The sequence below is a fragment of the Periophthalmus magnuspinnatus genome, chromosome 15 (genome assembly GCF_009829125.3).
Source record: "Periophthalmus magnuspinnatus isolate fPerMag1 chromosome 15, fPerMag1.2.pri, whole genome shotgun sequence".
Lineage (NCBI taxonomy): Eukaryota > Metazoa > Chordata > Actinopteri > Gobiiformes > Gobiidae > Periophthalmus > Periophthalmus magnuspinnatus.
Genome location: NC_047140.1, coordinates 6174870 through 6190004, shown reverse-complemented (window position 1 = coordinate 6190004; position 15135 = coordinate 6174870).

Here is a 15135-nt window from a genome sequence, read left to right as displayed (position 1 = left end):
ATGATGGTCAGTGTTGGCATCTTTAACCTATGCTGCTGGGGCCAAGAGATAGGACTATATCAACCAAGTTCTTCTTAATAAACATACACAGATACATTGGAAAATATATACATCCACTACTGTTGTTTAATTATATTGTTGAATATGAATGAATGCTCCTATACTTTTGATATATGCAGTATTCTTAGGATAAGGATAATAGCATAAAAATATTACCAGTTCAAGAGGTTCACATGAGGGTCAGACATGATAAAAGATGCGTTCAGGGGACTTATGTGGGTGGGCTTTGAAAGCCTTTCTATGTAGAGATGTAGACACAATAACAGGGTTGAAAGCAATAGTGTAATTATCACGAGACAAAGGGTTTAAGTGAGTAATTACATAAAAACAGCTTGAGTTTTTGAAGTTTGAAATTTTGAGTTTATGTGAAGAAAATTGTCAGTTGTCTGTTCAAAAGTCCTCAATTATGTATATTTATACATCTATATATATATATGTATAAAACTATATAACTATACAACTATATAAAATAGTCTGAACATTTAAAAAAGCTTCCATAGAACAAACTTGCCAAACATGTTAAAGGTACAGTATGTAAGTTTCTGGAGGTTGCACGTCCCCAGCACGATTCCATGGAAATAGAAAGTTAAAGTCAATTTTTGAAACAATCTCCATGGAGACAGATACTTTTTATGCCATATTGTGAAAGATTATAGTCAAAGGAACAACATTTCCAAGCAGGAAGAGGCCTTACTCCAGACCAAGTAAGAGTCAAATTTGTCATGATGCAAGCCTGCTCAGAGGAAGAACACATTTTTCAGTGCAATAAAAACAACGAAGATGAAAAAAAAGTTAGTCTATTTCTTGGGTAAAAAGTTATATACTGTGTCTTTAATCAGTTGAATTCATAACGTAGGCCACATTACTTCACACTGCTTTCTGAGTTCTAACTTATCTAAACCTGGTCCATCAAAGGAGCAGAAACAAGGGATAAACAAGCAGACATGCCACAATAACACACACACACACACACACACACGACAGAAGTCCTGCTGGGTAATCCCTCTGTGCCAGGGCAGTTAATCAAGTGTAATCACGAGTTATCTGTAACGATCTAATTAGATACACACCCAATGCGGCAAATCAGATTACCTTGTTTACTTTGTTAGAAGAGTGTTTTCCTACAGGTAGTAGTTCTTTCATTACAGTAATTAATCCAATTACTTCAATGAATGTTGGTGTTCGAGGATCAGTTGACACTACTGTAAACCTGGGTCATCCACAAACAAGGCAATATTAAAATGAGATGTTATGAAGATATAAAACATTAGACTATATAGAGCAGGGGTGGCGAACAAGTTAGGTACAAAGAGCCAAAATTTTCAACCGTAACACTCAAAGAGCAACACGACGCACTGACCTGCCAAGACACTCACACACACACGCACACACAATTACAACCATATTATTTCCCTTAAAACACTCCTCTCCTTACATTTCAAGATAAGTGTCCACCCTCAACACACACATCAAATGCAGCTTAGCCAGAGTTAACACAGCACCTACCCCAGAGGTCAGACACCCCCCCACATACACACATAAACACACACACACAGGCATCTCTTCCTCTCTCTCTTTCTCTCACTCTGTCAAACACACACACATTTGCTCTTTATCTTCATCTCTGTCTCTCTCTGACACACACAACTACTGAACACACTTCAGAAACACATGTAGGGCCTGTATAATGTAAACTGATGGAATATTTTTAGTTTATTTTTTTAATTATTTTAAGCTATTTATCTATTATCTTGTTTTATTGCATGTACCATTTTCCTTCTGTTCTTTAACTGTGCGGTGCAATACTGGAATTTCCCCACTGTGGGACTAATAAAGGCTTATCTTATCTTATCTTAACACAAGCATAAATCAGGTGTTATTTCCAAACCACATCACAGATTTTCTTACCTTGTTGGAGTGATGGGATGCTCATCTCAGTGGGATTTTTTATTATCTGGAGCCAAGGTTTCAATTACATCCAAAAAACACTGTTTTGTTCCTTCGTTGTACGTTTTTTTTTTTTTTTAGCACGGGCAATCTTCCAGGCCACTTTATAGGATGCAAGTGTCAGTTTCTCCATGCTTTTTCAATTGCTGAAACATTTGAGACCTTCTTTTTACCTGGCTTTTCAAGGTGCTCAGTTTGTGCTTGTGTAGTTCAGAACCTTTGGGGAATTCCTTGTCCATATGAGCCTGGAGAGGCTAAAGATTTGAAGCCTTGAAATGTGATATTGTAGTATTGCAGAGAGTGATTTGCCATTCCGTTCAATAAAAAGTTAGCATCTTCCCATTCTTCCAGAAATGAGTTGTGTTCATCCTCATATTTTCGTTTAGTTTAGCATTTTGCCATTTTGACTCACGGTAACAGTCTGCACGCGCATCAAATGTTTACTTGTTTTCGCGGCATTAGACGTGACCCGCGCAGATGACCCGCGGTCACGTGTCAGACGCAGCGTAAAAAAAAAGGTGATAAATCAGTTTTTATATATTGTTTATTGTTTGTTTTAATAAGCCCTGGTGGATTTGAATGTGTTTTAAGAGAGAAAAAAAATAAGTGAAACATGATACAATGCAAAGAGCCGCAGTATATAGAAAATATTATAAGAGGCAAAGAGCCGCATTCCTATTGGCAGAGAGCCGCATGCGGCTCGAGAGCCGCGTGTTCGCCTCCCCTGCATAGATTAGTATAGACCCATGGACCACTATGGAACCTGGGTTACAACGATATAACATAGATATAAATGGTAATATAAAAGATTATTATTATTAATTTTGCCTTTATTCAATTGCAGCAGCTATTATTCCTAAAAAAGGCATGAATTTAACAGTAAGCATGTTCACAGAGTTGACCTATAACTTGTGGCGTTCCCTGAAGAGAGTTTAATGCCAAAGCCAGGGCCGGCCATAGTTTTCAGGGGGGGCTAAGCTGAATTTGTCTGTGGGGCCCCCGGTAGTGGATGTGCCCTGGCTCAGCTTTTGGTGATTCACATTTGACAGCATTATGACTCTGCTCTCATCACCTCGACCAGTTGTATTTGTATTTGTATGACCAACATCAGACTGAAAACATCCAGAATGTCCCAACTGTTATAGCCACAAGAACTGGGCTCTTCCCCAGAAGATTTTTGAAATTCTGGACTTTTTTTCCTGGTTTTTGGTGGATTTTGATGTGTTCCAGTTGGCTAAGATTTACATTATCAAATGCAGAGGTGGGTAGGGCAAAAGCAAAAATATGTATTCAAGTAATAGTACCTTTCAAAATAATATTGGCTATTCACGTAGAAGTACAAAGTAGTGCTTCAACCAAAACCTTTACTTAAGTAAGAGTATGGTGTCAGTAACACTATTACAATTTAATTTGAAAAAGGTTTACTCAAGTAAATGTAGCCTACACGAGTAACTGAGTATTACCCCCCTCTGACAAAGATGACTGTGATCACTATATTATGACCACTGTCAGCAGTCGAGTAACGCATTGTCAAATTTGTATACATACTTAGTGGATAATCCTCATAACAGCACATATTAATTATCTGTACAACACACATTCACGAGTCACAACTCGTTCACAGCCATTCAGTCATCCAGCAAATGTGACAGTGGTTTATTAACATTACTAATTTGAAACAGGAGCAACCTGCAGAGCCTAAACATTCTCAGAAGCCTAGTTGATGGCTGATTGTGAAAAAAAAAAAAGACAACAGTCAAAAGCAGACAATTTATTAAGCTGACTTTCCATGCTGTGTTCATATTGCTCAGATATATATATAGATATATATCCTTTACGTATTATATAAACGTCCTGCTTGACTGTTTTATCCTGGCATGTCAGGTCCATTAGAACAAGATCTAAGTAACAGGCTATTTTGAGTCCTCCCACCGTGTTTCCTAAAACAATCTTCTTGTGTTCTTGATGCATTGCCCAAGACTTTAGATAAACTTGAGCTCACTAACTTTGAATCTAACAGCCGTTCAGATGTACCTCAGCTGCCTCAGTGCACCTTGGGAGAAGGGTTCCTTGTAGGCTACTGTAAACACACAAGGTCTGTTTCCAATATTATTTTCAATATAAACGCGTGGGGACTTGGGGGCCCTCTAGTGGCCTCAGGGCCCCAAGCAGCTGCTTATTCCTTTTATGGGCTGGGCTGGCCCTGGCCAAAGCAGTAACATCCAAGCAAGTGGCGAAACCCCCAAAAGGATAACCTCCTTTAAAATTTGACAAGTTAGAGAAGTTACCTCTTTGAATGACTAAAAACCAAATTGCTTCCAAATGAACTAGAAGTAAATCAAATTCCTCAATTTACCTCAGCACCCATGATAGAGAATAATCTCAATTTGTTGCGTGATTATCATGGCCAAAGTAATTGTGATGAACAATTATATCATGATAAAGATTAAAGTGACTCACAGTTAAAAAATGTTTTGAATATTAATAATTATAATATTATATATATATATATATATATATATATATATATATATATATATATATATATATATATATATATATATATATATATATATATATATATATAATATTATAATAATTCTTGAGATACAATGGCAATTATCTTTGTTGACGATTATCAGAATTATATATATATATATATATATAACATTAGATTATTGTCGAACCTTTATATCACGATAAATAATATTATTGTTTATTGTCCCATTCCTAATCCCAACACCATTAAATTGTTACCAGGTAAACAGGTTAAGTAGCACTGCCATTACAGTTCAGATGCCGTGGATATATAAAGTGAATATATTGGCTGTTGCGGGGGCCCTCCTGCTGTACAAGTCCTTCTCGTTGTTTGACTTGCATTTAATGAGGTGTCTGTACATTGAACCCATTTAATACACTGTAAATGTGTTGACTTAGCGTAGCCCGGTCAGCTCATCGCATCGCTCTCAGTATGTTATGCTAACATGGGCTGTCAGTGAACCCTAACTCCAACTTGAGAAAGCGAGTAGAATCAACATACCACTTTTACTATGTTGTAGATGGGGTCATGACCTCTGCACGAAATGACCACGACTAAGTTTCCCAGTGCTATATAATGATCTTTGTTATGCTTCTGATTAGTGTTGTCACGATACCAACATTTAGAACTTGACAAATTTTGATACTAAGGAATTGACTCAGTACTTGATACCGTTTTGATAGTTTTAATATTGATTACTATCTGATTTTTTTATACTTTTGACAACCGTACTATCTGTTTAACAAATGTCACATCAAAGCCACCATTTTATCTTTGCATTATATGTCCTTATCCCTCCTTTTATACACAGCCCTGATGTATTTATATATTTTAAATTTACTTATTTGTTCTTGTACATACAGTATACAGTATCTGTATGTTTACCTTATTTGACTTTTTTTTTTTTTTTTTTTTAATATTTTTGCTACTTTAATTATTTTCATTATTTAGTTTTGATACTAGTTTTAGTATTGATTAGTATGTGATTACCAATACTTCTGACAACACCTGATGTAATGCCAAAACTAGCATTGTATCTGTGCACTGTATGAGCTCCTCACCCCTTTTCTTGTATACAGCCTTGAAATATTTAGCTATATTTTATTCTCTTCTACCAGTACACACACAGTATAAATCTGTATCTTTTTTTTTTATTTTATTTTTTTACCTTATTTGGCAAATATTTTACTATTTGTGCTACTCTAATTGTTTTGAATTGTACTACCACATTATGTATTTATGTATGTATGTATTAGTTTGTTTATTTATGTATTTATTAATTAATATAGCTATTGCAGTGTGTGAGTACTGTACTGTACTGTGTCCAAGTGGATCAATATTTTGTGTTAGTTTAAGTCAAAGAAAATACCATCACTGCAATATTAGCTTACTTGGCATTTCAATCTCACATTCTTCCTTTTTATTGGGTGTGTGTTATGCTATTATTAGGTCCTTCATTTGGCACACGTGTAAAATTTACAAGACCTTTTGTTTAATAAGGGCACATAAAACGCAGAGGCCAAGTGTGGAAAACCAAGTACAATCATTGGGTAATAGTGCAGTGTATATTTAGCACTTCATGCCCAAGACAAGTTTCCCCTCATGGGATAATAAATTTTATCTTATCTTACCTTATTTAACCCCATGTGAAGGGATGTACCGGTAATTTATTTCTATTATGAATTAGGCATGTGCCAATTGTTTTCAAACAGGATAATTGGCAGTCCGAATGCCGCCATTTCGAAACTTGGGCATAGGGTTTTAAAAAGTGCCACATTAGAGTTAGTATAAAACTACATAATCATAGTGCTTTCAATATGCATGTGCAGCCCATCCCTCTAAATGTGAGCCATTTCACTAGTTTGGAAAGTCCAAATTGTTGTTTGTTTACACTGACACCACTTGCCTCTTTTTGTAAGATTGCCAGTGTTTGTCTACCTGGATCGTGTGTCAAGCTGGTATCAAAACTATGGTACAAAGCAATATAGGCAAGTTGAGTATCTGTTTTATGAAATATCTGGTGAAGTTAAAGTTGATCACTACATTTTAGGAGGAAATTTGAAAGCATTTTGGGTCTAGTGATCAGGACCATTTAATTTATAAAACAACACTGAAATCAGCTGCCTTTATGTAAGCACTTTGCCTAACCCCCATCTCTGGTTTATCCAAACAAACCAAGATTGCAGGTCACCAAGTTTCATATACACGTAATACTATTATTACAGCAGAATTAGCAAGGATCTGTTTTAATCTAAATCAACAGATCGCAATAACGTTGATGAAATATTGCCAACTTTTTCTTTTTTTTGTTGAAAATGACCAGTTGTCTTTCCAAGCTAACATTGCAATATGCCGTTTTAACATTAAGGAGGAGGTATTTTGTTTTTTACTGAAGAGACAACCGATCAGGAGCTCCTTCAGAATCACGAGGCTGCTCAGGCTGAAATAAACCTGCAAGGAGGAGTCTCAGAAGCTGAGGATGACGTCTCACCGGAAGAAGAGTATGGCAGTCTGGAGATTGTACCAGCTTTGGATGAGATGAAGGAGGAATCTGACTACAGCGAAATTTTGGAAGACATTCAGACACTGTTTGAGGAGGGAGATGCTACAGAAGTCCAGATTTCTGAGGAGGCCGAGACAGCCCCCAGGTCCATTTTTGGGAGGCTTATCCCACGCCCCCTCCGTGAGTTATGGTCGCAGATGCGCAAGGGAACCTCAACAAACAAGCCGGTCCTTAGAAAACCAAAGTGGCTCAGAATCCCTAAAGTCTTCACAAGAAGGTCTGCAGCGGCCACACCTTCTAGAAACTAGACACTATCATCTCCGATGAAGAAAAGGACCATCAGCCAACCCCAGGAGCAGCCTAAACTCTTCACTGGGAACTAAGGAATCAGCACAAACTTTATGCACATCTCATTCAATTATTTTCCTTTATGTTTACTACTTTGTATATACTGAAGCTATCAAACATATGACAAAACATGAAATCATGTAGTTAAAAAAGAAATGTTAGATAACCCTAAATATTTTGTATATTTTAGATCCAAATTTGATAGCACGCAAACTTCTTCTCTCAATCAACCTCATGATCAAGTCTCCTGAAATGTTTTTTACTGTAAATATTTAAATTTTTTTACTGGTTGTTCACATTAAATCATGGTTAATAACCTTAAAAGCCGAGTCTGCATGTCTCATTTAAATATCTTTGTGTGATTGTTTTATTTTTCTGTCTAATGTGTATTAATGCACTATGTTGGCATTGTAGGCTGGATGGAACAAAAGATATTACATTGGGTGAATAATTCTTTCCACCCAGACTCATTACTGTAGCATTTGGCTGTGTATAATATAATTGTCTGTCTGCTGTTTCATGTTCAGAAATTGTGCCTGTCAAAATAACCATCTCTGGATTTTGGAAACAACTAGCAATCCTTTTGGTAGCTACATACAAGAAAGCAATGCTAAATATACTGTGCTTTGCTAGAGAAAAATGCTAACTATATTCTTGTAGAGCGCAATCAGTGGTGAATGGTTTATAGAAACTTTGGCGTTTATAGGTAGAGATCAGAGCGTAAATAACTTCTCTTGGTGCCTGGACTGTGTCTGTGTGAATATAGCATACATAGCTTTTATACCATAGTGACAGCAGCACTTGTGCATTTTTAGTCCTGGAAACAACTGGGATGAGCTATTGTGAGATAACTGCTGTTTATAGAGTAATGATACAGCAGGCAAACATGAATAGCTTAAATAAAGAGCTAGAGAATCTGAGAGCTTTTTAAGAATAGCACAGTGACCCACATGGGGCAGGTTCAGGCAGAGGACTGGGCATGGAGGGGAACATAGAGCCAGAGTCACATACCAGGCTACAACTTGGCCTTGGTCGGGCAAACTTTTAGGCAGGGTTTTCAAAAGTATCAAAAATCTGATACTAATCGATAATGAAACATGTATCGAAACTACATCCTCATTCCAAGTCACTTTCACAGGACGGAAATTAACCTTTCCTGGATATCTTTAGAAATATCTTGAGCTGTATCAGAACAAATATAAGACATATATATAGAGTATACCCTATATACTCTATATATAGAGTATACTGTCAGGAGGAGGCCCGACCCAGGACACGCTGGTGGGACTATGTCTCTCGGCTGGCCTGCAAACGCCTTGGGGTCCCACCGGAGGAGCTGGAGGACGTGTCTGGGGTGAGGGAAGTCTGCAAATCAATGTTTTGACTGCTGCCCCACGACCCGGTCCCGGATAAGCAGAAGAAAATGTATGTATGGAACAAGATTTCATTGAAACAATACATAAAAGTACCACAAAAGTAGGTCTGTTACCATAACACATTTTGAAGCGTGACATATTGCTACAGAGGAGTATCATGATAAACAACGGTAAATGGTCTCATATGCAGACACTAGGGGTACCAGGGGTTAAGTGACTTGCCCAAAGGTCACAACAACAGCATCCATCTGTGGAAACTGGAATTACACCGCCAACCTTGGGGTCAGTGGATCTGACTGCTATACCGATTTTTTTTTTGTACCGAGAGTGGAATCTGAACTGCCAGGCTTCAGATCAATGGACAAACACTTTACCAACTCAGCTACTGTCTTCCATAATAATACTGAAACTACTTTATAACACTGACACAATAACAATAAAGCAGGATCATTAAAAGGCATGAACTATTTTCAATTCAATTCATTTATTTTTGTAACGCCCAAAATCACAACAACAGTTGTCTCGAAGGGCGTTCATGTTTTGGTTGATAGGGGAAACCGGAGTACCCGGAGGAAACCCATCCAGACACGGGGAGAAACATGAAAAACTCCACAGAGAAAGGCCTGGGTGACCCGGGGACTACAACAAATAAATAGCAGAATGAACCCATAATTAGTCTAAAGCTCAAATCTTACTGTATTACATAAAAAAAACCCTATTATAACAAAAGTACACACAATAAATACTGAGCCGCAAAATATATTTTTCCAGCTTTCATATATTGAATAAGTTGATGTAGTAATTATCATGACTGGCCTACACAAAGTTGTGTGCATGTGTGAAAAATAATCTCATGTGTTTTGGTGTGGCATTTGGTGTGGACAAAAAGCTTAATCTTTAGAGATTCAAAAATCAGTGCCTCGATGACAAAAAATGTAAAATGAAATTACTAAAATATGTGAAGCCAAAATTGTGAACTGAACATCACAATTAATATATTCAAAATAATTTCAGAATCTGATCTATCACGTAGACCCAATCTGTTAGATGGAAATTGTGTCTCATCTGCTATTGTCTATAGTAAAAAGTGCATATGTGCATATAAACATACATTATCAAGAGGTAAAACCAAAAATCAATCAATATACTTTGTGTGTAATATCGCCCCCTAAAGGCCACACGACATCTTTGTGGACGTACTGTGCATCTTGGTCTCAGACAGACTATTAGACAGGCTAATCTTCTATAACAACTTTCCCTGAGACATTATATGAAAGGTTGCTAAAGCATGTTAAGCCAGTAGCATAGGTCAGTTCTATTTTCTGTTCCCTCTCCCCACTCACACTGTATTGTATTGGCCTGCATACTAATCTGTTTTTAAATAGTACAGGAAAAGGATTAACTTACACAACCTGTCAACTATATTTGTATTAGACCCTGGGTTGGGACACCAGTCACTATTATAAAGTGTCTATTAGACCTGCACAATATTTCAAAATCAAATCAAAATTTGATTCTTAAATCACAAAGACTACACTTATTTACGTAAGAGAATAACATTGTCTTTTTATTTAAAAAAAAAAACAACCCTTAAGCTTAACAACCCTCAGACATCTAAACATGCATGGTATTATTGCATTAGTTTAGCAGTTCATGTCATGCGTATACAACAGTCCTTACTCAAATGTGAACTCTGAAATCAAACCTACTTTTTAAACAATAAAGTGTGATTAAACACCTAAACTCCATCCACAGCCACATTTCAAATAGAGCTGCTAAACTGGGCAGTACATGGAGGACTAAAGAAGAGAGCGAGAGAAGAAGAGGGGTGGGGTCGTGAGGAAGTATAAAGAACATTTTGATTGGTCTAACAATATCCACACTTCAAACTCTGCCCCTGGAGCCAGGTGTTTGTAATCAGAAACACCTGGCTGTAAGCAGGGAAGTCTTTTGTGATATCACCAACTACTTGAAAATACAGGGGCCACTAAAGGCAGCACAAACTTGGATTCAGGCATTTTTGGCCTGAAAACTGCACATTTTTGCAAGACGTTTGCATTATAGTTGCTAAAATTACTAGGAACAGTAGATAATGCTATAAAAAACACCATATACAAAAAAGTGGATTTTCAGTTTAGTTTCACTTTAGAAGCAAATCTACAATCACAGTACTTGTCAGAAAAATCTCTATTGCATTTTTTTTCATTCAAATTTATATGTTTTAATGTACCGGTAACTCATATGGAAACAGTCCTTAGTCTTAGCTCAGATTTGGCAGTAGTCAAGGTGTTCAATGAGCTCGTTGTATTGGCTTGCAGGATAGGCCGCGTGGCACATGGGACATTCCATGAAGCTCTCCTCCAGCACACTCTTGTGAGGTGAAACTGGGCCACGGGTCTTAGGAGGGAGAGGGGGGAGGTCTGAGGGCTGAGCCAAGTTTAGGGTTGGATTGTCAGTCTAAGAAAAACAAGACACTATTACTACAAAGATAAAGTGATATGACGGATCAGACCAGGTCATTAACTAGAAAAAAAATGTACATACTGTAATTATTTTTAAGGTAACATCTGACCTATTTTTTTGTCATTATAATTTTACTTCCTGATGGAGAATGGGCAGCAGATGTGTCACAAGAGGAGGTAATTCCACAACTGTTACGCAGCAGATTACACCTGGGCCAAAGCTAATCTAATGGTATAACCTTATAAGATACATCCCCAGACCAAGTTACAGGTCAGATCAATGAGGTGAGAGAGGTGATGCCACTGCACGTTTTTAGGGATTTATAAAGGGATTTCTAGGCAGAAAAAATAACATCTCCATGGAGACAATCAAATGGCTTTAAACAACAACAAAAAAAAAAGAAAAATGATGTTCTTTGCATCTAAAATGAATTCTGTGTTTGCCTCTTCCTCTATTACCAATATAATGTATTATTATGGATATTAATCCACTACAAAAACTATGACATGACCTTTGAACTGTTCACTTGTTTCTGCTCAAACCTTTTCAGTTCTTTCTTTCTCCTCTGTTTGAGCTTGGACAAGTTCCAGCTGCTGCTTTAGATATGAACAGTTCTCTCTCTCGTCATGAAGATCTTGAAGCAAAATCTCAATCTGAAAACCAAAATGTTATATAGGCTATATGAGTATACGACAATTCAGTTCATTTGCTATAGTCATGTATTACCTATTTTATAGGTATATTCTGTTACCAGTAACTATGAGGCTACTATGACGTAGTAATTTTTCTTTTGTCTAAATCTAAGTAGCCTTATAATATTGAGTTTTTTGTGCTAAATTCATTATAAAAAGTAACTAACTAGAGGATTGGCCTATTGTACCAGTGTTGTCATAATAGTTTCAAACTTGATTTAAGTATTAAGGAATAGTCTTGATATTCCATACTGATTCCAATACCATGATGATTTCTTTTATATTAGCATCTGGTCTTATATCTATGTAATCCCTAAATCGTCCAGGTATGTCCATAGACGTATACCATTCAATTCAATTCAATTTTATGTATATAGCACATTTAAAGTACAACTTAAGCTGTTAAGCTGTTGAGTGCTTAACATAAACAACAATAAACAAAAACAGATACATAAAATATGACACATAAGCAAAGAACAACAAAGCAATAAAACACCAAGATATCCTGCCTAGCTCGAACCAAATGCCAGGAAGTAGAGGTGGGTTTTAGTCTGTTCTTAAACTGCTCTACAGACAGAAAAGATCTGACAGGCATAGGGAGGCTTTTCCATAGTGCGGGCGCTGCTACAGAAAAAGCTTTGTCTCCTCTTGTTTTGAGGTTGGACCTGGGGACAGCAGCAGGAGCTGGTCAGCTGACCTCAGGGCTCTGGGTGGAGTATAGAGCTCCAGTAGCTCTCTCAAATATAGAGGACCCATAGAGTGCAGACATTTAAACAATATTAGTCTATTGCTGCATCCATGCGGTCTTTTGGGAACTCGGGATTCCGAAATGAGATGTCGGGGTTCCGACTTGTTTGCATTCATGTACTTTTATCTCGGAATGTTGGGATTTTTATGTCATCATGAATAAAATCACTCAGTCCACTCATTAACAGAGCTAACAAGTAAGAGTTTTTGCTGTTAGCCTTCCCAAAACTAAAAGTTGCCTGTTTACTTTAGCTAGTTAACGTTACATAGGTAATTAATTAAACAGTTGTAGTCTCGGGTCTGTTGCTCTTATGATATGGATAACTGAAGTTAACCCCTAGATGTAATAACTTTAAGACATGCTAAAATGTGTTTAGTTCATCTGCACAGAGCAGATGACGTCAGGTGTGGAAGTCGGACAGACGGATTTGTGCGAGCATTCATGTGCATTTTACAACTTGGAAACATTTTCCTGAGTTCCAGAGGACCACATAAACGAAGCATATGTGGTCCTGTACTTGTTCTGATACAGTTCAAGATAATTCTAAAGGTTAATTTCTGTCCTGTGAATGTGACTTTTTTAGTATTGATAACTGATCAAATGAGTATCTAGTTTAGATTTTTTTCCTCCAAAGTTTTAGTGAATCAATCAATTAGTATCTGATTTAAAGTTTATATTATTATCCAAAACTTTCTTACCATGCGTTTAAACTTTGCTATCTGCCTCTGAGCCTTGTGATAATGATTGAGGAAGTACTTCTGTAGATGTCCCGACTGAAAGATGACAAATTGTTTACAAACATTTTAACCATGACTTTTACACATTTAAATATCCGGTCTCATAGTACAGGTACCTGCAGCTCTAAGGTAGCTGACTTGCGCCTCTCCTTGTTCAGTCTCACGTGGAGGACTTCTGCCTCAGTGGTCAGATACTCCTCCTCATCTTCCCTCCTTATGTCTACTGGGTTTGGTGTATTCCTGTCAGGTTGTAGCTGCTCTCTGAGTTCATTCAGCTCCAACTGGTTTTCTCTGCACCTGTGTATCAGAAGAATATTTATGAATGGATTAAAAATACAAGAAAAAGTATAACCACATATTTGGGTTGTAACTGGAATCATGATTAGCAAAGGCAGGTAGTACACAGTTACACATACTCAAGTACATTGACCTCAGTAACTTTCTTCTTTTTTATTTCAAAAATTTCTTTTACAGTGTAACAATACTATTACTTGAGAAGCGTTTTCTTCCTCTTCCCACTGTGAGTGGGTATAAGTATAATAATAATGATTTGCAAAAAGTATTTATTAGGTGCCTGAACACATGAACATTGATCCTGATTGTAAAAACAATTATGCCTCTTGGAACAATGTGGCTCATTTGAAGTGCTGCTAAGAAAGACATATGTCTTTACAAAAAAAACTATAATAATAAATACAAAAAATATTCTAAACGCTTAAAAATATTCAAAATTGCACATTTTTGCATTGTTGCTGTTCTTGTATGCTATTCTTCCTTAAATTGATTTGAACATTTGTGTTTCTTGCACCGCTCCTTCAAATATGACCAATTTCATAAAATGAAAATACTGACATTGCACAGAGTAGTTTCCAGAACACTTTTACTCTTACTTGAACATTTTCTTCCATAACTTTGTCCTACTTGAGTAATGTTATTGTGTAAAAGCTTACCTTCACCACCTAACTCTGATAATTATTTGGATAAATATTTTTGTACTATTAAAAGTTAACATGCGGAGGAAGTATAGAACTATAGATTTCAAATCTATAAATGTTTAAAAGTCAACATAAATTAGACTTAATGGCTCTGGTTCTGGGTTTTTGTGGGGCAGAACAAGCACCCATTTTATTAAGCTTTTTCCCAATTACAAAAACATTTGTAATTTATTTGAGAAATAAAGTAAAAAAAAAAAAAGGTTAAAATTGTATTAATATTACAGTCCATGAAGATGGAATGACTTTAAACAGCACTTACTCTCTCTGGGCCTGGGACAGAACTGCCTGGATGAGACAGACCTGTTCTCTGAGTATGTCTAACTCCTGACCAGCTTTCTGCATAAGTTCTTCATAGTACTGCTCCATCTGTTTAAGTTTCTTCTTTTCTGTAAAGGGATAATCACACGAGGGGCATTAAACAAACATTCACCCAAGTTCTTCTTTGGTCCTGGTTCAGTATTAGTTAAATACAAACTGAGATCAGATTTAGTCCCAATGTAGATATATGATGTGTAAACAAACTGAAGAAATGAGAATATGACAGGTTAGACTATTTATTTCATTATCATAGTAACATACACGAGATATTAATAATAAAATATTATTATATATTGCTATGTGAATATTTAAACAGTCATATAAACTTATAGTGCTCCTTTAACAGAATCTCACCATCTGATAGAAAGTCTTTGCGCTCAGCTACCCGGGTTTCAGAGACTTCGTGCAG